The 16,449-nt window shown below is 41.2% G+C and overlaps 1 protein-coding gene across 1 annotated transcript in view; it reads left to right on the top strand.

Annotated features, from left to right (window-relative positions):
- Positions 1-16,449, top strand: part of JAG2 (jagged canonical Notch ligand 2) — a 70,785-nt gene that overhangs the window by 1,843 nt on the left and 52,493 nt on the right. The window lies entirely within an intron of this gene.

The raw sequence follows: 16,449 nt of genomic DNA, 5'->3' as shown, positions 1-16,449 counted from the left end.
GGAGGGCGCGAGCGGCCCCGGGGCGCGGGCGGGGCCGCGCGTGGCGGCGGGGGGGGGGGGGGGGCGGGGAGGGGTCTGTGTGGGGAGGTGTCCCCGCACCTGAGGGACCCTCACACCTGAGCTGGGAGGGGACACCCCACACCCGGGGGACACCCCGCACCCGGGCGAGCCCGGCGCTCTCCGTCTCCCCAGGTGGCGCGGGTTGTGGGAGCGGGGGTTGCAGCAGCCGCCGCCGCCGCCGCCTCCTTCCGAAGCGCAGCCGTGCTCAGACCCCGCAAACACCGGCTCCGTGTGTGTGTGGAACCCCGCGGCTGCTCTCCCCTTCCCTCCCCTTCCCTCCGTGTCTCGTGGGGGGCTCTCGGGTGCGTTACCTCAGCCCCCGCCGCCCCGTGCGCCGCCTGACCCGCGGGGCGCATGGAGTGGTTTGGGTTGGAAGGGACCGTGTAGATCGTCCGGGTCTGACCCCCCCCGCCATGGTCAGGGACACTTTTCGCTGCACCGCGTTGCTCAGAGCCCCGTCCAGCCTGGCTTTGGACGCTTCCAGGGATGGGGCATCCGCAGGGGCCAGCGCTGGTCCCCGTCCTTGCAGGCTGGCGTATCCCTCTTGCTTGTTTGGGGGTGCTGGGTGTGGAGAGCGGAGGGAGGGAAGGCCGGGCTCCCTGCCCGGCTGCAGGCAGGTAGGATCCTGCAGGGAGTTTCACAGCTGTTGCCCTCGGCCCTTCCAAGTGGGCCACGGGGTGGGAGCTGGCAAGTTGCGAGGCGCTGAGGAATGGGGGTGGTGCGGTGCCCGAGCGCGGAGATGTGTATCGGGAGCCTCGGTACCTGCGGGCTGCCTTTGGCACCTGGTGACTAAACAGATGAAATGGCCCTTGCTGACCTCTCTGAAACACACGTAGCTCGTGGGATCTTTGTTATTTGGAAAACGCCAGCTAGGAGTGATCAGGGGCAAAAATGCTTCACTTGCATTTCAAGCTAAAGGAAACCCACTCGACGTAAATCAGTTAAGTTTCTGTGCTGCTGGGGACCTGATGCTCATGCCTTAAGAACTGACTGTTATTTGGAGATAGGGGTTTTGCAGCAGTTAAATGGTTAAAAAAAACACAGTACAACCGATAAATTTTTCTGTGCAGAGGCACTTAAGCTCTGGTTGCCAGGTTGGGGTGTTTTGATGGCCTTTGTTGGTCCTGTGGCCTGTTGAACTTGGAAATGTTCCTATTAATGGGTATAGTCAATACCGTAAAAACAGGGTATTTAGAACTGTGCTCTTAAGTTGTAAGATCAAAGGGAAAATTAATATTCTTTCTTCTCTTTATTGACCATTTAATAGAGGCTTGATGAAATCGTAAACTCTTCAGTAGGAGATTGCAGTAACATTAGCACCTCAAACTTTATATGTTATCTGCGTGAGGAAGTAAAGGTAACTTAACTCACGCTTTTATTTTGCCAGTTTCTAGTACTGCTGCTTGAAACAAGAGGAGAGTTTGATAATCCTTGTGGTGCAGGTCCCTAAGCCCAGCCTTCTTTGGATTTTTCTCTGTTGGAATAAGCACATTCTTACCTTGCAGCTGCCGGATATTGTTGTTCTATGCTCACCTGGTCCTAAGTAAGGCCTGTTTGACCTGCCTCTTGCAGGTGAATTAAAGCAGTGTCTCCAGTACAGGGCCCTGTCTGCTGCTGTTTCTTGAATTGTTGCCTCCAGCATTTTAAGGGAATTGAAATACTCGGGTTTTTTTCCACCATGTTTTTCTTGCAGCTGTTGCAAAGCAGCCTGTAATTTATTTAAACAGTGCCACTGCAGTCTAGTGGGTGGCTAGCTGATTTTTGGAAGGTTTACTGAATACTCTCCCAGCCTACCCATGATTCTAAAAATAAGTTTTGGAGTAGTTGTACTTCTTAAAACAGTCTGTGGATGCACCTATGGAAAAGAAGTCCCTCCTGTATGTTGTAGTTAGATCTTGAACTCTTGATGTTCAGTCTGTTGATGAGGAACACAGCATCTTTGTCAGAGCTGTACATAAGCTGTGTAGACTCTGCAAGGAGAGGCTTAATTGTAATACTCGTTTAACACAAGGGGCTTTTGAAGTAGATTGAGTTCCTGGGTTAGGTTTCAACTCCCTGGGGTAATTTAAAAATTATTCTCCAATAATATTCTCTCTCTATTCAAGTTTGCAAACAAGAAACAACAGAATGGGCATAGCCTTTTCATATGATTTTTGTTTTTGCTACACAACAGTAACAAAATTATTGCTTATATAATATGCTGGGAAGGAGCAAGAGTAAAGAGAATTGGAAATTGTGTCCTTCTGAAATTTGCTTTGGTGTTGGCAGTGAGAAAAGGACTTTTTTCAGTAGTTGTAGTTTGAATTTTTAAGACTAAAAAAATCCAACCCTAATGAAAGCCAGCATTGGTATATGTTCACTTCTTACTGAACCTCATCTGAACAATAACTCCCTCGTTTAGAGACTAATGTAGTAATGTTTAAATTGCTTGAGGGAGGTTTTCTTGAAGTCTGTTTGATATTGCCGTGTCCTGAGTTAGCAGTAGCTGTAAAGCAAGTAGTTTCATGAAAAGTAATTTGTTTTGGTTTACTGATTTTCTTTTTTAATTTTACAAGGTAAAATTTTATTCCAAAATTTGGACAAGTGTCTCTTCTGTAATGCTGCAGTACCAGAGTTCAGTGACTTCTGGTGTTTGTTACAGCGTCAGTTATCCAGTTTATTCCTATTTCCTGTCTCTTTTTTTTAATATCATTAGTCTGATCTCTGATTTGCAAGAGGGAGCTTGGGATATTGCCAAAAAGTTCTTAAAATTGCTACCTTGGGATACATCATCCACAGAAATCTGGCAGTGGGAGAGGCTGAGGAACGGCTAGAACAATACAGCTGTCTTCTTCACCCACCTACCTCACATTTATTTCTTTGCCTCCTGCTGTAAAACTTGAAGCTTAATGATTGTTTGAGATTGTTAACAAACAAATGATGCAATTAAAATTTATGTGCAACTTTAAAAGAGAAAAGACAGAAGAATTCAAAGTAGCTTTGAAGAATGGATTCTGATCAGTTACACAATTTAGGTTCATTAGTCTTAGCATTTTTTTCCCTAGCACAAAGCTGTTTGTTCAGACACTGAAGCTTCAGAAATACCTGGCACAGCAATATTTATCAATAGCAATTAGGTTATTGGCAGACTTTTAGATTTGGGGTTAATTGAAGGTTAGTGCTGAAAATGATGCTCTGAAGCTATAGGCATTTTGCTGGATGGGTGGAACCATTTTTTTTTTTTTTTTACTCCTTTGCAAGATGGCATGAAATGGAGTTGTGTGTGTGGTTTTTCCCTCCACCCTGTTCTTTCCCTCAGGGAATTCACAGCTTTTCCTGTACCATAAATATTGGTATGGCATCCATTACTTCAGTTAATTAGTCATATAGAGGAATTGTTCTGACTGGTTGTGGATGTTGAAATCATGTATTACAGTTTGCATCATTAGCTCCCCTCAGCCCCTCTGTTTTTGAGATCCTGCAGTGATTGACAGTCAGTGCAGTGCACGTATGAGTGCTGTGTACTCTGAACTCCCCAGGTGAACCTCAGAGTTCAGGGCTTTGGAGATAAGTAGCAGAAACAAGCATTTTCATCTCTTTTTTTCCTTAGTACCTATCTGAAGGAAAGGTAGTAGAGGCTCAGGCAGGCCTCACAAATTGCTTGGGTAAAGGGTGCCTTCCCCACTGGAATTGTGCAACTAATTATTTTTGTAAGCGCTAGTATAAGGTTTTTTCCTGTTTAGAGTGTGATTGTAGCAACAATTCTAAACTTCTGAAGTACTGTGAACTTTCAGGTGGATTAAAAATGTATATATTTTTCATATCCAGGCTCTGTGTGAGTTTCATCCATATTCAGTCCACATGAGAGTCTCATCCAAATGCCTGGAGGGGCTCAGTCTTGATCTAAAGCATATACAGGAGCATGAACCATCAAATATGTAAAACTGCTGAGAGGATAACTTGGCTGCAGCAGTAAGTGATAAAATTCTTAGAAAGCAACCCATCCCCTCCCCTGCCAAAACCTGAGCAGGAATACTTGAGCTTACAGCTTTTATTGCTTAATGGGTACAGCTTTCTGTACCCATGTTGTCTGCTTAAGTTTAGGATTCTTCATCAAGCTCTCTCAATCCTTCTAATTTGAAAAACAAAGGTATTCAGGCCCTGGAAGGCATCTAGCCTTGAAACTCACTATCTGGGATCCTTGGTGCCTGTAGGGAACTAGATATAGCCTGACTGTAGGAAATGCTCTTGTCTATTTTTGTTTGGCTGGTAGATCCACAGTTGGTACCTCCTGTCTCAACACAGCCATCACTGCTCTCTGATCAGGATCTTGAGGCTTTGTAATGAAAATATCCTGGATTAGATTACTCGCTGCTCCCTGATGGAGTAAACATGCATCCTGTCAGCTTGGATGACAACCCATCGGGGCAGATATGCTTAAAAATTAGGCAGGTTAAAGTTTAGCACTGGAAAAGGTCCTTCTACAAAACTGTACCAGAGGAACAGGAGGTGTGTTTTTTCATAAAAAATATTACAATTTGACAAATGAAGCATCAAGTAAGACACAGCAAGCTTTACCTGTAATTAGTTGTTCTTTGCTCCATTGATACTCCCCTTTATTAAAGTGAATGCAAAAGCACAATTCCAAGCAAGACCTTAGGGCAGGGAATAAGAAGGAATTAAGAGCAAGACCTTCTGCCAAAATGTGAAATTCACCTGGTGTGGTGATGGGTTATAACGTACACGCATCACACCTCGTTAGCAGAGGAAATTAGTGTGGAGAAAATATTGTAGTTAATAGCTGGATATTGACTATTTAACATAAATTTTTAATGTCTTCTTTGCTAGGAGCCTAACTTTTTTTTCCCCCAGGTGGAAGGCTTTGCTGACAGCACAGAGCTTCCTTTTTTCACTTGACTATTTATTTATTTTATTTCCCCCCCTGAACTTGGTGCGTGCTTACTGACTGCCTGATGGACAGCAGTCAGCAGACTCTAGGACTCCTGTGGAACTGCCATGCCAAACTGTTTCATATTTTACCAAAACACCTGCAGTCCTTTCACTTATAGAGCCCTTCCCTGCTTGTTGCAATTCATGGACAAATATATTGTGGATCAGAAAACATGGATCTATGTTTCCTCAGTTTTGGGGAGCTAGATTAGGGAATTTGTATGCTTCTATCTGCTCGGCACTGTTTTTGCCTTGAAACCTTTTTGATCAGAAATGAGAGGTCGAGGGAATGGTATTATTATATAAACGATATCCCTTTGGTTTCAAGTTACACAAATGCAAAGAGTAGTTCTCAGGTTTTGTTATGCTCTTTCTTAAAAGAAGATAATCAGGTGATGTTTTAGAGAGTGACTTTAGCAGTGCTGCGTAGTGACAACTCCAGTTGATTTCAATAGCAGCTGCAGGTGTCACCTCTAAAAAAGAATCAAGGCCTTAATGGTAACCACTTCAGAACCACTCTTTGAAAAAGGGATTTATTATTGGCATGCTGTGTGTGCCAGCAACTATTTACAGCTTGCCCAGAATAGAAAGTCTAAAGACTTAAGTTTCATGTAACTATAGGAAATCTGTCTTCTAATTTTAAGCAGAAATGCTCTTTGCACTCTTAATCTTTCATGCATTGATGTCACGAAATCTAGAATTTCTTATGTCTTTGAAATAAATATGCCTCAAAGGACAGTATTCTCCTAACTATTTAAACTTTATACCTCAAAGTTCTGGGGGGGTTTTTTGAATGTCACAGAGATGGTCAGATAGTAAAGAACACTTCTATTTATACTCCTTGAAAGCTTCCTTAAATAAACACTTGCTTATTTATTGGAAACATTGAGGCTGAAGTCAAAACTTGCAGACAAACTCCCTCACCTCCCAGCCACTGAGAGTGGGTATTCTTGTATACCTCTAGTTGACTTTCTAATCTTTATTCCAGAAGGTGCTCCAGCCAGCCTATCTGTGAAATGCTACACTCCTAGCCACACAGCTGGTGTGGGCATTAAATCTTTGACTGAAAATGGAATAGGTATTAAAGTAGTCAGGGTTACTCTTACAGTAGAGGATATGAGCTGCAGAAGAGGGTGAAGTAGAAGCAGAGCATGTTTGAGTCACTGCAGGGCAGCGGAGGCTTTATAGCACTTTCTCTGGACTGTTTGAAGATGTTTCAAATCCTGTTTTCTCAAAAAAAAATTTGCATATGAAAGGTTTGCTGAAGACATGACTACTTGTAGCTTTAATCTTGAACTGTCGGGTTTATCTTGAGCATAGTTGGTTGGGGTAAGACCATAATTGGTTGTGTTATATCAGACTTGTGATATTTGGCCTAATTGGGCTGCGTTCCCGCTGTATTGTAGGCAGCCTTGAGCGATCCTGTGAAGTTCAAGTGTTAGTGTAGATGTTAAGGAGCTTTGTGAGGCAAAAGCTACATTCTGTGTTTGATGCCACTGCTTGTATTCCTTGTAAAAGTCCAGCTCACTTTGAATTACTGCTGGAGTTCATTGGATGTCAACACAAAAGCTGCAAAAGTTAAGCTTCTGCCTAACAATAAATTATGGGAAACAACTATGTTTTCTGGATGTAAAAAATGCCAAAAGTAGTGTAGTGAGTGAGTTTTTAATCTATTTGTTGTTAGTCTGTACTGTTGCCACAAAATTTTTCTTGCATGAGAAGGATTGTATTTGAGACAGATATGTAGGGTAAATTGTGATTTTTGTTTTTTAACCTTTAAAGTGACTTTTGTGCTGTCCCTGTGGGCCAGTGGCTGTCTGGCCCCTCTGTTGAGCAATGCCATTGAGTCACTGTGTGTAGGTGAGATGAATGGAATTCATCCTTTTTGTGTAGTCTGACTCCTCTTGTTTTTCCTCTAGGTGTTGATTTGTGTGAGTGTTGGCTCTGAAGTACATGCTATGAACATACTTTAAAAACTACTCTAAGTTCATAAAGCAGCTATGATCACACCGTATTCTTAGTCATCTGCAGATACTTTACATTATTGTGTGCCAGAAAGCTTCCCTCCCCTCTCCTGAAAACAAGCCCAGTGTTTTGTCAACTCTGTGTGGGTCCTGTTTGCATTGCCTGCTCTAGTTCAGAGCTGCTTAGCCTGCTGAGGAGACTAGAAAGTGACTCTCCCTTTTCTGCTAGCAGACACATTTACTTTCCCTTGTTCCTTTCCAGTTCTAGCTGCTGATCTGGAAGGAGCTTGAGAGCATCAGTTTGGAAGGAGAGGTGCTACCTCAAGAAGTGAGGAATAAGGGTATAATGACATTGCTTCTGGCTCTTTAATACTTAGCCATTTGCTTACCTGAAGGATAGTTGCTACTGTTCCTTGGCAGTAACTCCAGCCCTCCCTTCCTCTTCTGCACTGTGATAAACCTTTGATGGTCATCCTCTGGTCTGGCTTCTGATTAGTGGGTGTCTAAAACAGGTCAGTCTTTGGTCAGAGGTGACTGTAGGCAGTGGTGTCTGCCAAGTTCATTCAGTGTTTTTGAGCTGCATGTTCAGGTCTCACATGAGAGCTGAACACCCACATCAGGTGGGGCCTGAACACCCCCACCCCACCACTGCCCCCAGGGGCAGGGAGTGAACCAGCGTGGGTACGTAAGAGCATCTCTGCTAGTTCATGTTGGGCAGGACTGAACTTCTGCCTCCTGTGGGGTGGTGGGGCTCTGAGAGCTGCTCCTTCCCCTCTGTACACCCAAGGAGACCTGTTGGGATGGAGAGAGCTGAAGAGAGTGGTGTGATGGCTCTTGTGTAGAACCACCTTGTGTCAGGGAGGGGTGACCATCCTTGATTTAACCACAGACTTGTGTCTTTGCTTACTGTACAAGAAAAAAAACTGTATATAAAACTTAGTGGTTAAAGGTGCTATCTTAAGTGGAGACTCTGTCCATTGATACTACAGACAAGCAGTGATGTAGACTAGGACTAAACAGATGAGTTTTTTTTAATTACTTCAATGCCTTGAGGTTTTTTCTGGTCTGACGGCCAGATTTTGCTTAAAGATGCTTAAATTTAGAAATCTGATGTGTGCAACATAGTAGATACACTTCAGCATCACCAGAGATTTAAATACTATCTGTCTCTGAGAGAAATGCTTCCTATTTACCTGAAATGTCTCTACTGCTGCTTTTGATATTAAGCATTTTTTTTTTGTAGTCATATTTGTGGAATGTTTTACAGTTATAAAATGTTGTTCAAGAGTTGAGCTATACCTTATGCTCCTTTATTAAACTTTATTTCCAAGGGTTTTCTTTAGAGTCATAGTTAGCCTTTAATTTGTACATAAAGGAGAAAAGTTAAATGTTTATTAGTTGCTGTTTCAGATGGTAAATAAAATGTAAAAAGCATATTTAACATTAAGATCTTCTGATAACAAGAACTCTGAGCTGAAACACATAGCAAGCCTTGATTTTTATCTGTGGTTGAAATGACTGTTTGCTTCTCAAGAGCAGTTAGAATGCTATATTAGATGGAAGGGCAAGGCATTTCAAGGCTAAATGACAATCTTAGTCTTACTTGATTAGAGCTTGCTGAGGTTGCTAAGAAACAGCCTAATAGTCCTTGAGTAAGCAATTATATGCCCCTTGGACAGATGCACAGGTGCTCATTCTCTGAAGTTTTTTTTTTCTTTTTTAAATCTGAGATAAGACTGGATTATTAGTACATGAACTGCATTCTGTTTACATCCTGCTTCGGGCTTGAAAGTCCTGATTTTATAGATTTGTTGTTCCCAGCAGGATGTGTTCTGGTGGGTTTTGTTTAGTATGTTACTAATTGATTATTATTATTATGCTTAAATTGTTCTTGCAATGCCTCATCTAGTTCCAGATAGTCCACAAGGTCTTTAGTCTCTCCAGTACTTTTCTAGTACTGTGAACACACCAGCTTAAGTAACTCTAGACATCTAAAGTTCAAATTGAAAAATGTAAAATCTATCCAAACTTAGTGAGTGGGCAATAGTAATATTGATGCAGTAGAGCTAGCTTTTCTTACCCTTTCCAAAGCAGTTCTGGTCATGCAAATTGCAGTGAACTATTGTACAAGGTAGCAGTTAACCTAAAACATCAAATAGGATTCTTTCAGTCCCCCCCCGAATATGTATGATTCTGGTTATAGCGTTGAAAATTGAAATGTCTACCTTAAAACCCAATCTACATTTTTAATGTAAAAGGTCCTGGATTGCAGCTGAAAAACTTAAGTTCTAATTAGGGAACTTCTTCATACTTGGAAGACTTGATTGACATGTGCTTTGAGCAGTAAGTTGAGAAATACTTAAAAAGCTTAATTATTGATCTACTCCAGTCAAGACTGAAGTATAAGTTTTCTAGGGTGTTCAGTTTTTGGTACCACTTAGTGTTCTTACTATTGATTGAGGACAATTTTAATAGCACTGGTTTGGTAACCTATGCTGCTGCTTAATAGGTTTTAGTGGCAGTTTATTTCTCTTACACCATGTAAAAAAAAAATCAAAACCAAAAAAAACCCAATAAACCAAAACCAACCAAACAAAAACCCACAAACAAACCAAACAAACAAAAAGCCAAAAACCATGGTGCTTTTTATGATTTTGATTCCCTTATGTTACAATAACATGATTTTCCTTGTATTACAACATGGAATTTTTACTGTAACTGGCTACATGCAATCAGCAAAGTCTAGAAGTCTGACCATGCTTACTTGAACTGTTAAGAGCAAGTATAGCTGTCTGTTGCCCCTCAGTAATGACTGGATTTTGTACACAACAATGACCTGATAGCACCCTTGTGTTGGTTATAAACTGTTGTTTAAATCATATGTTTATATATAGTCCCCAAACATTTTAGTATTGTATTTGGCCGTTGGAGACCTTTGTAGAACAGAGTGTTGTTTCTGTGATTCATCCACGCATATTGGTGCTTTCTCCTGTCAGAAAGTGAAGAAGGGAAGGAAGTAGGGAAACTGAAATGTTTAGGCTTGGATGCACACCTAAGGTGTTGGTTGTCAAATATTTAGTGCTCCTGCAGTGCCTTCTGATGTTTGCTGTTAAGTAACCCTGATAACTTCAGGGCTGTATGGTTTATATCTTGTAGTCTCTTCACATCCCTCTTGTTCTGTAAGAGGTGAGGGGTAAAGTGGTTGCCCCTTGATTGTCACAGGGCTTAGACAGAAGTACAAACTGTTGCATATTAACTAATCTTAAGCTGTTCATATTTCCTCCTAGATCACTGCAAATGTGAGGCAAACAAAATAAGCTTTACCTGGCAGGAAACAATAGTCTTGACTTGTGGTAGCTTGCTATCAGCAATAATTTGTTTGTCCCTAAGCCTTTAGTATGGATTTTCAAGATTTGGTAGCCTGTGAAACTTCAACTTGACAAGGAGTCTGGAGAAGTCAAAACAGCAGAGTGAGTGGTAAATGAAGTACTGAAACTGTAAAGTAGTCACTAGTACCTACTTTTGAGATACAAGTCCAGGTTTGGACTAGCAAAACTAGTCTCCAGGTTTTGCTAATATTAGCTTACTTTACATGGCTTAGTTCTGTTCTCCATTGATACTGATCCTTATGAGGAAAGAGTGTAACGTTGTTACGCACCAGCGGAGTAACTAGGGGTCGACAATGAAATGAATTTGAAGACTTGCTGAGATAGTCTGCCTTTCATAGCTTCCAGATCCATGTCAATGGGAGGAGAAGGGTGGAAAAAAAATAGAGAAGCATTCTGAATTTACGTGCTTAGAGTATATTTACAGGGCAAGTGCTTGCTTTCAAAGGCTGTTTCGTGTGCTTTGCTACACTTGTTACACTTTCCTTCCAAAGGCGTGCCCATTTGTGAGGTTTGCCTGAGTTGTAGTAGTAAAAAGCTGTATCAGATCCCCTCCAGCTTACGTGAATATGAAAGATATGATTGGTTATTAAAGTTCTGATGCTGCTTTGTTATGGTGGGATTGATCATGTCTGTTGTCATATATTCAAATAGATACCTTGGAATTGTGGGCTACGTATGCTGTTGCTGTAAGCAACTAATTTTTAAGAGTAATTAAATACACTGTAGTGGTTGGTGCTGCAAGCATGTGATAAAGATTTACTGTAGCCATAAAGTATTGTTCAGAAGATTCAGTCTTGCTGCTGGAATATGATACAAGACTTTGTTTCAGGAACATATTTATAGACTTTTTTTTCCCAACTAAACTTTGGCTCTACCATGTGTATTTAAATGTGTGCACAGTCCCTGTTTAATCCTTTATTCAATTTCCTTGCGTGAGTTGGATCTGCATGAAAGAACTTGCACCCACTCTTAGAGCGGCAACTCTCACTTTTCTGCTCAACTTCTTCCTGCAAATTTACAGAGAACTAAAATAAGGTGTTTTCTATCTGTTGACTTCTCGCCAGCCTCTTTACCATTTGCAGAATTTGAAAACTGAGCTGGTGTTTCACTCAGGGCTGAAATGAAGGACAGATTAGGTGTGTTATCCCTTTTCTCTGGATTAATGACACTTCTGTTACTAGCCATGAGCAGATCTACAATCTGTTTGATAAGTCTCTTGTGAAAATGTGAAGTTCAAATTGACTGAAGCTGTCGTGTGACTCAAGTAGCAATAAAATGGAGACATCTGTGTTGCTTTATGCTGAGAAGATCTGTAACGATAGCTGTGCTCAGAGCCCACAGCATTGGAATGTGTCTTGTTTGGAGCTGTATGAATATTTGATCAGTCAGGGGTTGCCATTACTGTGGGGCAGTGGAGTCTTTGTCTCATTTGTCCTCTTTCAGCTGTGACTGCTGCTGCCCAAGTAGCTCTAGAGGTGACTCAGTTGGGTAGGACTGATGAGAGAGTTGAAGAGGACTTAGAAAAACGATGCTGTAATCCCTGCTCCCTTAGGAGCAGAGGTTGAGTGTGGGCCTCTCCTCTTCCTAAGGCAAGACATCTAGGCTCATTAGCTGGAATTGGTTTTGTGGGCATTTGCTTTTTCAAAAACAAAGGGAAAGATTGCAGTGCTATCAGCAGCTAACAATATTTAAAAGGGGTAAGATTAAAACACAACTCTCTATTCCTGGGAACTTTGCATACACAGAACTTGGGGGCATATCTGTTTTTTAATGTATTTGCTTACCTTCTTAGTATGCATATTTCCAATACAAAAGTGCATGCAGGTGTTCTGTGTTTAGAACAATAATTAAAGTATGTTATTACATAGTTAGTTTAATTCCCTCTTGACTTCAAGTTGAAATTGTAATGATGCATGGCTTGGAGTGCCCAGAGGACACTAATACCCATGCCACATGGAGTGCAGAGGGGAGGGGAAGAGCAGTATTAATTACTAGTTCATCTTTGAATTCTAAATATTAGCATAAAACAAGTCTTGCGCTAACCATTAATGGGTCTTCATGGTTGTTACACACACTTCAAAAGAGACAATCTAGCTACACTTTCATTAATGCAACAAGAAAGTGTATGTATAGTGGGCTCAATTTATCTTGGACTTCTTCCAAAACTTTAGGAAAAGAATAGGACGTGGATACTTGGTTAATATCAAGTTTGTCTGAAGCAGTTCAAAGGTGGAAGCAAGGCTGAAAGCTTCTGCTGAAATCTAATAGAAGGATGTTGAGATGGTACCCAACTGTCTGCCTGGTGTTGTACATGTCGCTTTATAAAAGGCTTTTTTCTCTGTTCTCTAATTTCATCAATACTTTCTTCTGTTCTTTGCTATTGGATTAGCTCAGTGGATTTCTGGAAAATGCTAGTGCTAGCTCCAGCTGTGTGGGAGAGGACTGTGTTATATTAGCTGGGAAGTCATGAAAGTATCTGAAGATGTAGCTTGTTTATTTCCTTTTATGTAATGATCAGGCAAAATGTCTGTTTACACTTAATCCTATGACCCTCCATCTAAATCAGTATGTTTTGGTTTTTTTTGCTTGGTTGGTTTTTTGTTTTTTGTTGGTTGGTTGGTTGGTTTTTGTTGTTGTCCAGCAAAAAACCATCTACTAGAATTGCTACTCTGCTCTCTTATGTATAATTTATGATTTAATCTCAATTTCTGATCTCAATTAAAAATCAATACCTGGGGTTCTCCCTGTTCAGGATGGAAGAGAAGGCTGTTATTTAAGGTTCTAGCGTGTTTGCAGGATCGATGCATGTGGGGATAATTTCACTTTCCTTCCTGCTGCTTCTGCTCTAGAACTCTCAAAACCAGAAATGTAACCTGGAGGTGTTACACTAGGCTCTCCTGTTTGAAAGAGTTACAATACAAAGTGTGATACTTGTTTGACTGCTCTCAGGTAAGATAGTAGGATGCTGTCTCTTCCTCTGGTGTGGTTGTAGTGTACCATACCAAATTCTATTGCTTTGGTTGGTGGCTGTTATATTTAAAATAGTTTTGGTGATTGGCTGGCTTCTCTACTAATTTCTTCTAAGGTGTAGAAGGAAAGCTTGCTGATACTATTTTGTATCCCAATATGCATTCCAGAACCTCACTGGAACAGGCACATTAACACCCGTATCCAAGGCTAGCTAAATATTTGTTACCTTTTAATCAGACTACATAAAGGTTTAGTGCACATAGATGTGCTGGGTAAATTAACCAGCAGTGGGGAGCTGTGGCAGTAGGAAGGATGACTAATGGTTCTTCTGAGCACTGATATTTGCTGGTCACACTAACTCTTCTGTATTCTGTGATCATCATTAGCTCTCATCTCATTTTGTAACAGAGCAAAGTGATGATCAGGGTGGCTTGTTAGGACTGCTTTCAGGTGGATTTGACTTCGTGCACATATCATCTCTCTTTATAGTGTCAATTGTTCTTTCACAGTGGTCATGTATGAACAGAGCTTTGGCAGCTGGGAGAACCTGTCCTTTTTGAGGCCTGTTTTCCACATGCCTAAAGCTTTTTATGGGATGCTAGGCCTCTGCCCGGTAAATCTAATTATCACCTCCAAGATGCATCTACTGTGTTCTTTGTTGCAGATTGGAATAGGCAGGGTGAGGTGGGATTCCTTTATGTGGAACAAAAGCAGTTTCACTGAGGTGTTGAATGGTATTGAGTTTCTGCAAGTCTTTTGATGTGACTTGTTAGAGACCTGAAGGACAAGGTCTTCTGTGCTTATTGACCAAACCTTTAAGGCATGTTTTTCTCTACTGGACAGTGTGCAAAAGTTCAAATGAACAAGGTTGCCTGAAATGGGTTTACCTCTATGGGTATGGATCCAGAAGGCTTGTTGTGTCTTAATTCCTGCTTCCTTACCCCTGTTTATTCTGGTCTAAACTGTGTTTCCTGAGGTCAGTAAGGATTCTGATCTCTGCTCAAATTCTGAATCCATGTTGCCTGAGCCCTAGACTGAGTCTGTAGCAACTGTAAAGTACACAGGTACTGAGGCAGATCTGAAGGGCTAAGCAGATATATCTACCATTTCCCTTTATCAGGAGCACTCTAGGTATCCATGCAGTGTATCTAGAAGCATCTTTTGGAAATCCAGACAATTAATCTGGTTTGCTCTGAAGTGTCTGCTTCTTCCTGTAGTTTGTCTGGGATCTTGAGTAATGGCAATACTCCCTTTCAATATCTGAAGATAGGTTTTACGGATAGTGGTGTTGCATTTAGGGTAGTTCAGTCAAGTTAGAGGAAGTTCTGCAGCAAGTCTATGACTATTTTTTACTTTTTAATCCCCTTCAGCTATAAGTTCTAACACTTTTTTTAGCTGGTATTTCCAGACTGTCACAGATGCTCTTGCCTTCACAGCTTTTGTGCCAGTCACACTAACTTAATTTTCATCCATTCTATTCTTGCCCTAATTCTCCTTGGAGTATATGAGTGATGTTTTGAAAGCTGATTTGTTCCTTCTTAGACTGTGTCCTGAGATACTGAGAGTCCCAGCTTTTAATGGGGGAGGTATTTCTTGCTTGCTTTTCAGCTAGTGTGGAAGAACATGTCTGGCTGGTGTGAACGTGGCTCAGTGACACACACAGACGGTGCAGAATCACTTTATTAGTGGAGGAGGCTTAATTAGGAGTAGCACCAGCCTTCATCTGCGCTATATAGAACCCAATAGGGGTTGGTTTGGACTAATGTAAATAGAATAGCTAAACTTTGGAGATGAATTGCCAAATTATTTCAGTTACCTTTCTGTGTAAACCTTGGTTTAGTCTCTCCAAGACAAGTACCAGTTTTCTTATAGTTAAACTGGGATTTTTATCTCAAATGCGCTGATGAATTTTTGTGTGAAAAATTGGTAAGCTTAGTATTTCACTTGACACTTGTCAGTCTTCCTCTAGTTAAATGATAAATGCTTGGTGTATTCAAGCATTTTTGTTACCTTGCCTGGGATGACAGAATGTTCTGCTTTATGTCACCTGACTTAATCACTATTAAAAGACTGTCTGGATTACCTTTTCCTCAGGGGAAGTTTCAGAAGCCTACAGTCCTCCTTTATTCCAAATAGTAAGGTCTCCAATTAGTAGCTTTAGCTCAGCTTGTCTTTTTTTTTCTGAATAGCATATGTTGTGTTTACTGCAACAGGTACCTGACTGAATTTCATACAAGGGTTGGTGAGTTTTGCGTTTGTTTTATTTCATGTGACATTTCAGTATTGTAGAAAGGAGACTCTAATTAGATTTTTCAGTTATGGCTTCTTCTGTCATGGTTTTCAAAGAGGAGTTCTGAGATATAATTATAAATCTGATTTAGAACTGTGCTTTGTTTATCCTGGGTCCCTTTTTTTTTTTTCCTCAAACACTCCTTGGGCACAATTTTGATTACCCTGGGATAAATGGTAATGGCTCAGGCGGGCATGCAAGATTCTACAGTGTAATTGTTTTATTTATTTTAGTACTCTCTTGTTTTAATGTCGACCATTAGAAAAAGCAAAATACTTGCTTCAGAAGTGCACCTGTACTGAAGTCAGAGTTCAGGGAATGTAAGCAAATGTTGATGAGAGGCTAAGGGCAAGAATATAGAAAACTGTTCTGTGTTCTCCCAAGCTTTGTTTTCAACCTGGGACCTTCCTGAGCTAGCTGGATTGGTCTCTCTGAAGTATTTCTGCCACACTGTCCTTGGACCCACAAAACTCTTAAAACCACTTTGCACTTAGGCAACCTATGTAGTGTTTTGCAAAGTTCTGCCTAAAGTGCTATCTTTTCTTCATTTCTTCTGGCCATGGATCCTGTTAGCTTACTTTCATTCCTTTTGTGTCAAGAACATGAAAATAGATGACCTACTCCTAACCATCCCCAGGGTCTCTTTCTGAAGCATTGTAGGCTTCTGTTGCATATTCCCCTTGTGTCTCTTCTAGGCTATGGGATTTTGACCAACTCTTGCATTTCTCTTGTGGAAATAATTTGACTCTTTGTTCCTTCTTGCGTTTCTGTGGACCTTTGATTTCTGACATCCTCCTCTTGGGGATTGCTCTTCATCCCATCTCATGGGAGAGGGAGAACAGGGGAA

Source organism: Neopelma chrysocephalum, unplaced genomic scaffold (assembly GCF_003984885.1).
Source record: "Neopelma chrysocephalum unplaced genomic scaffold, ASM398488v2 Primary Assembly neopelma1_24, whole genome shotgun sequence".
Classification (NCBI taxonomy): domain Eukaryota; kingdom Metazoa; phylum Chordata; class Aves; order Passeriformes; family Pipridae; genus Neopelma; species Neopelma chrysocephalum.
This window is presented reverse-complemented; position numbering and strand designations above follow the sequence as displayed.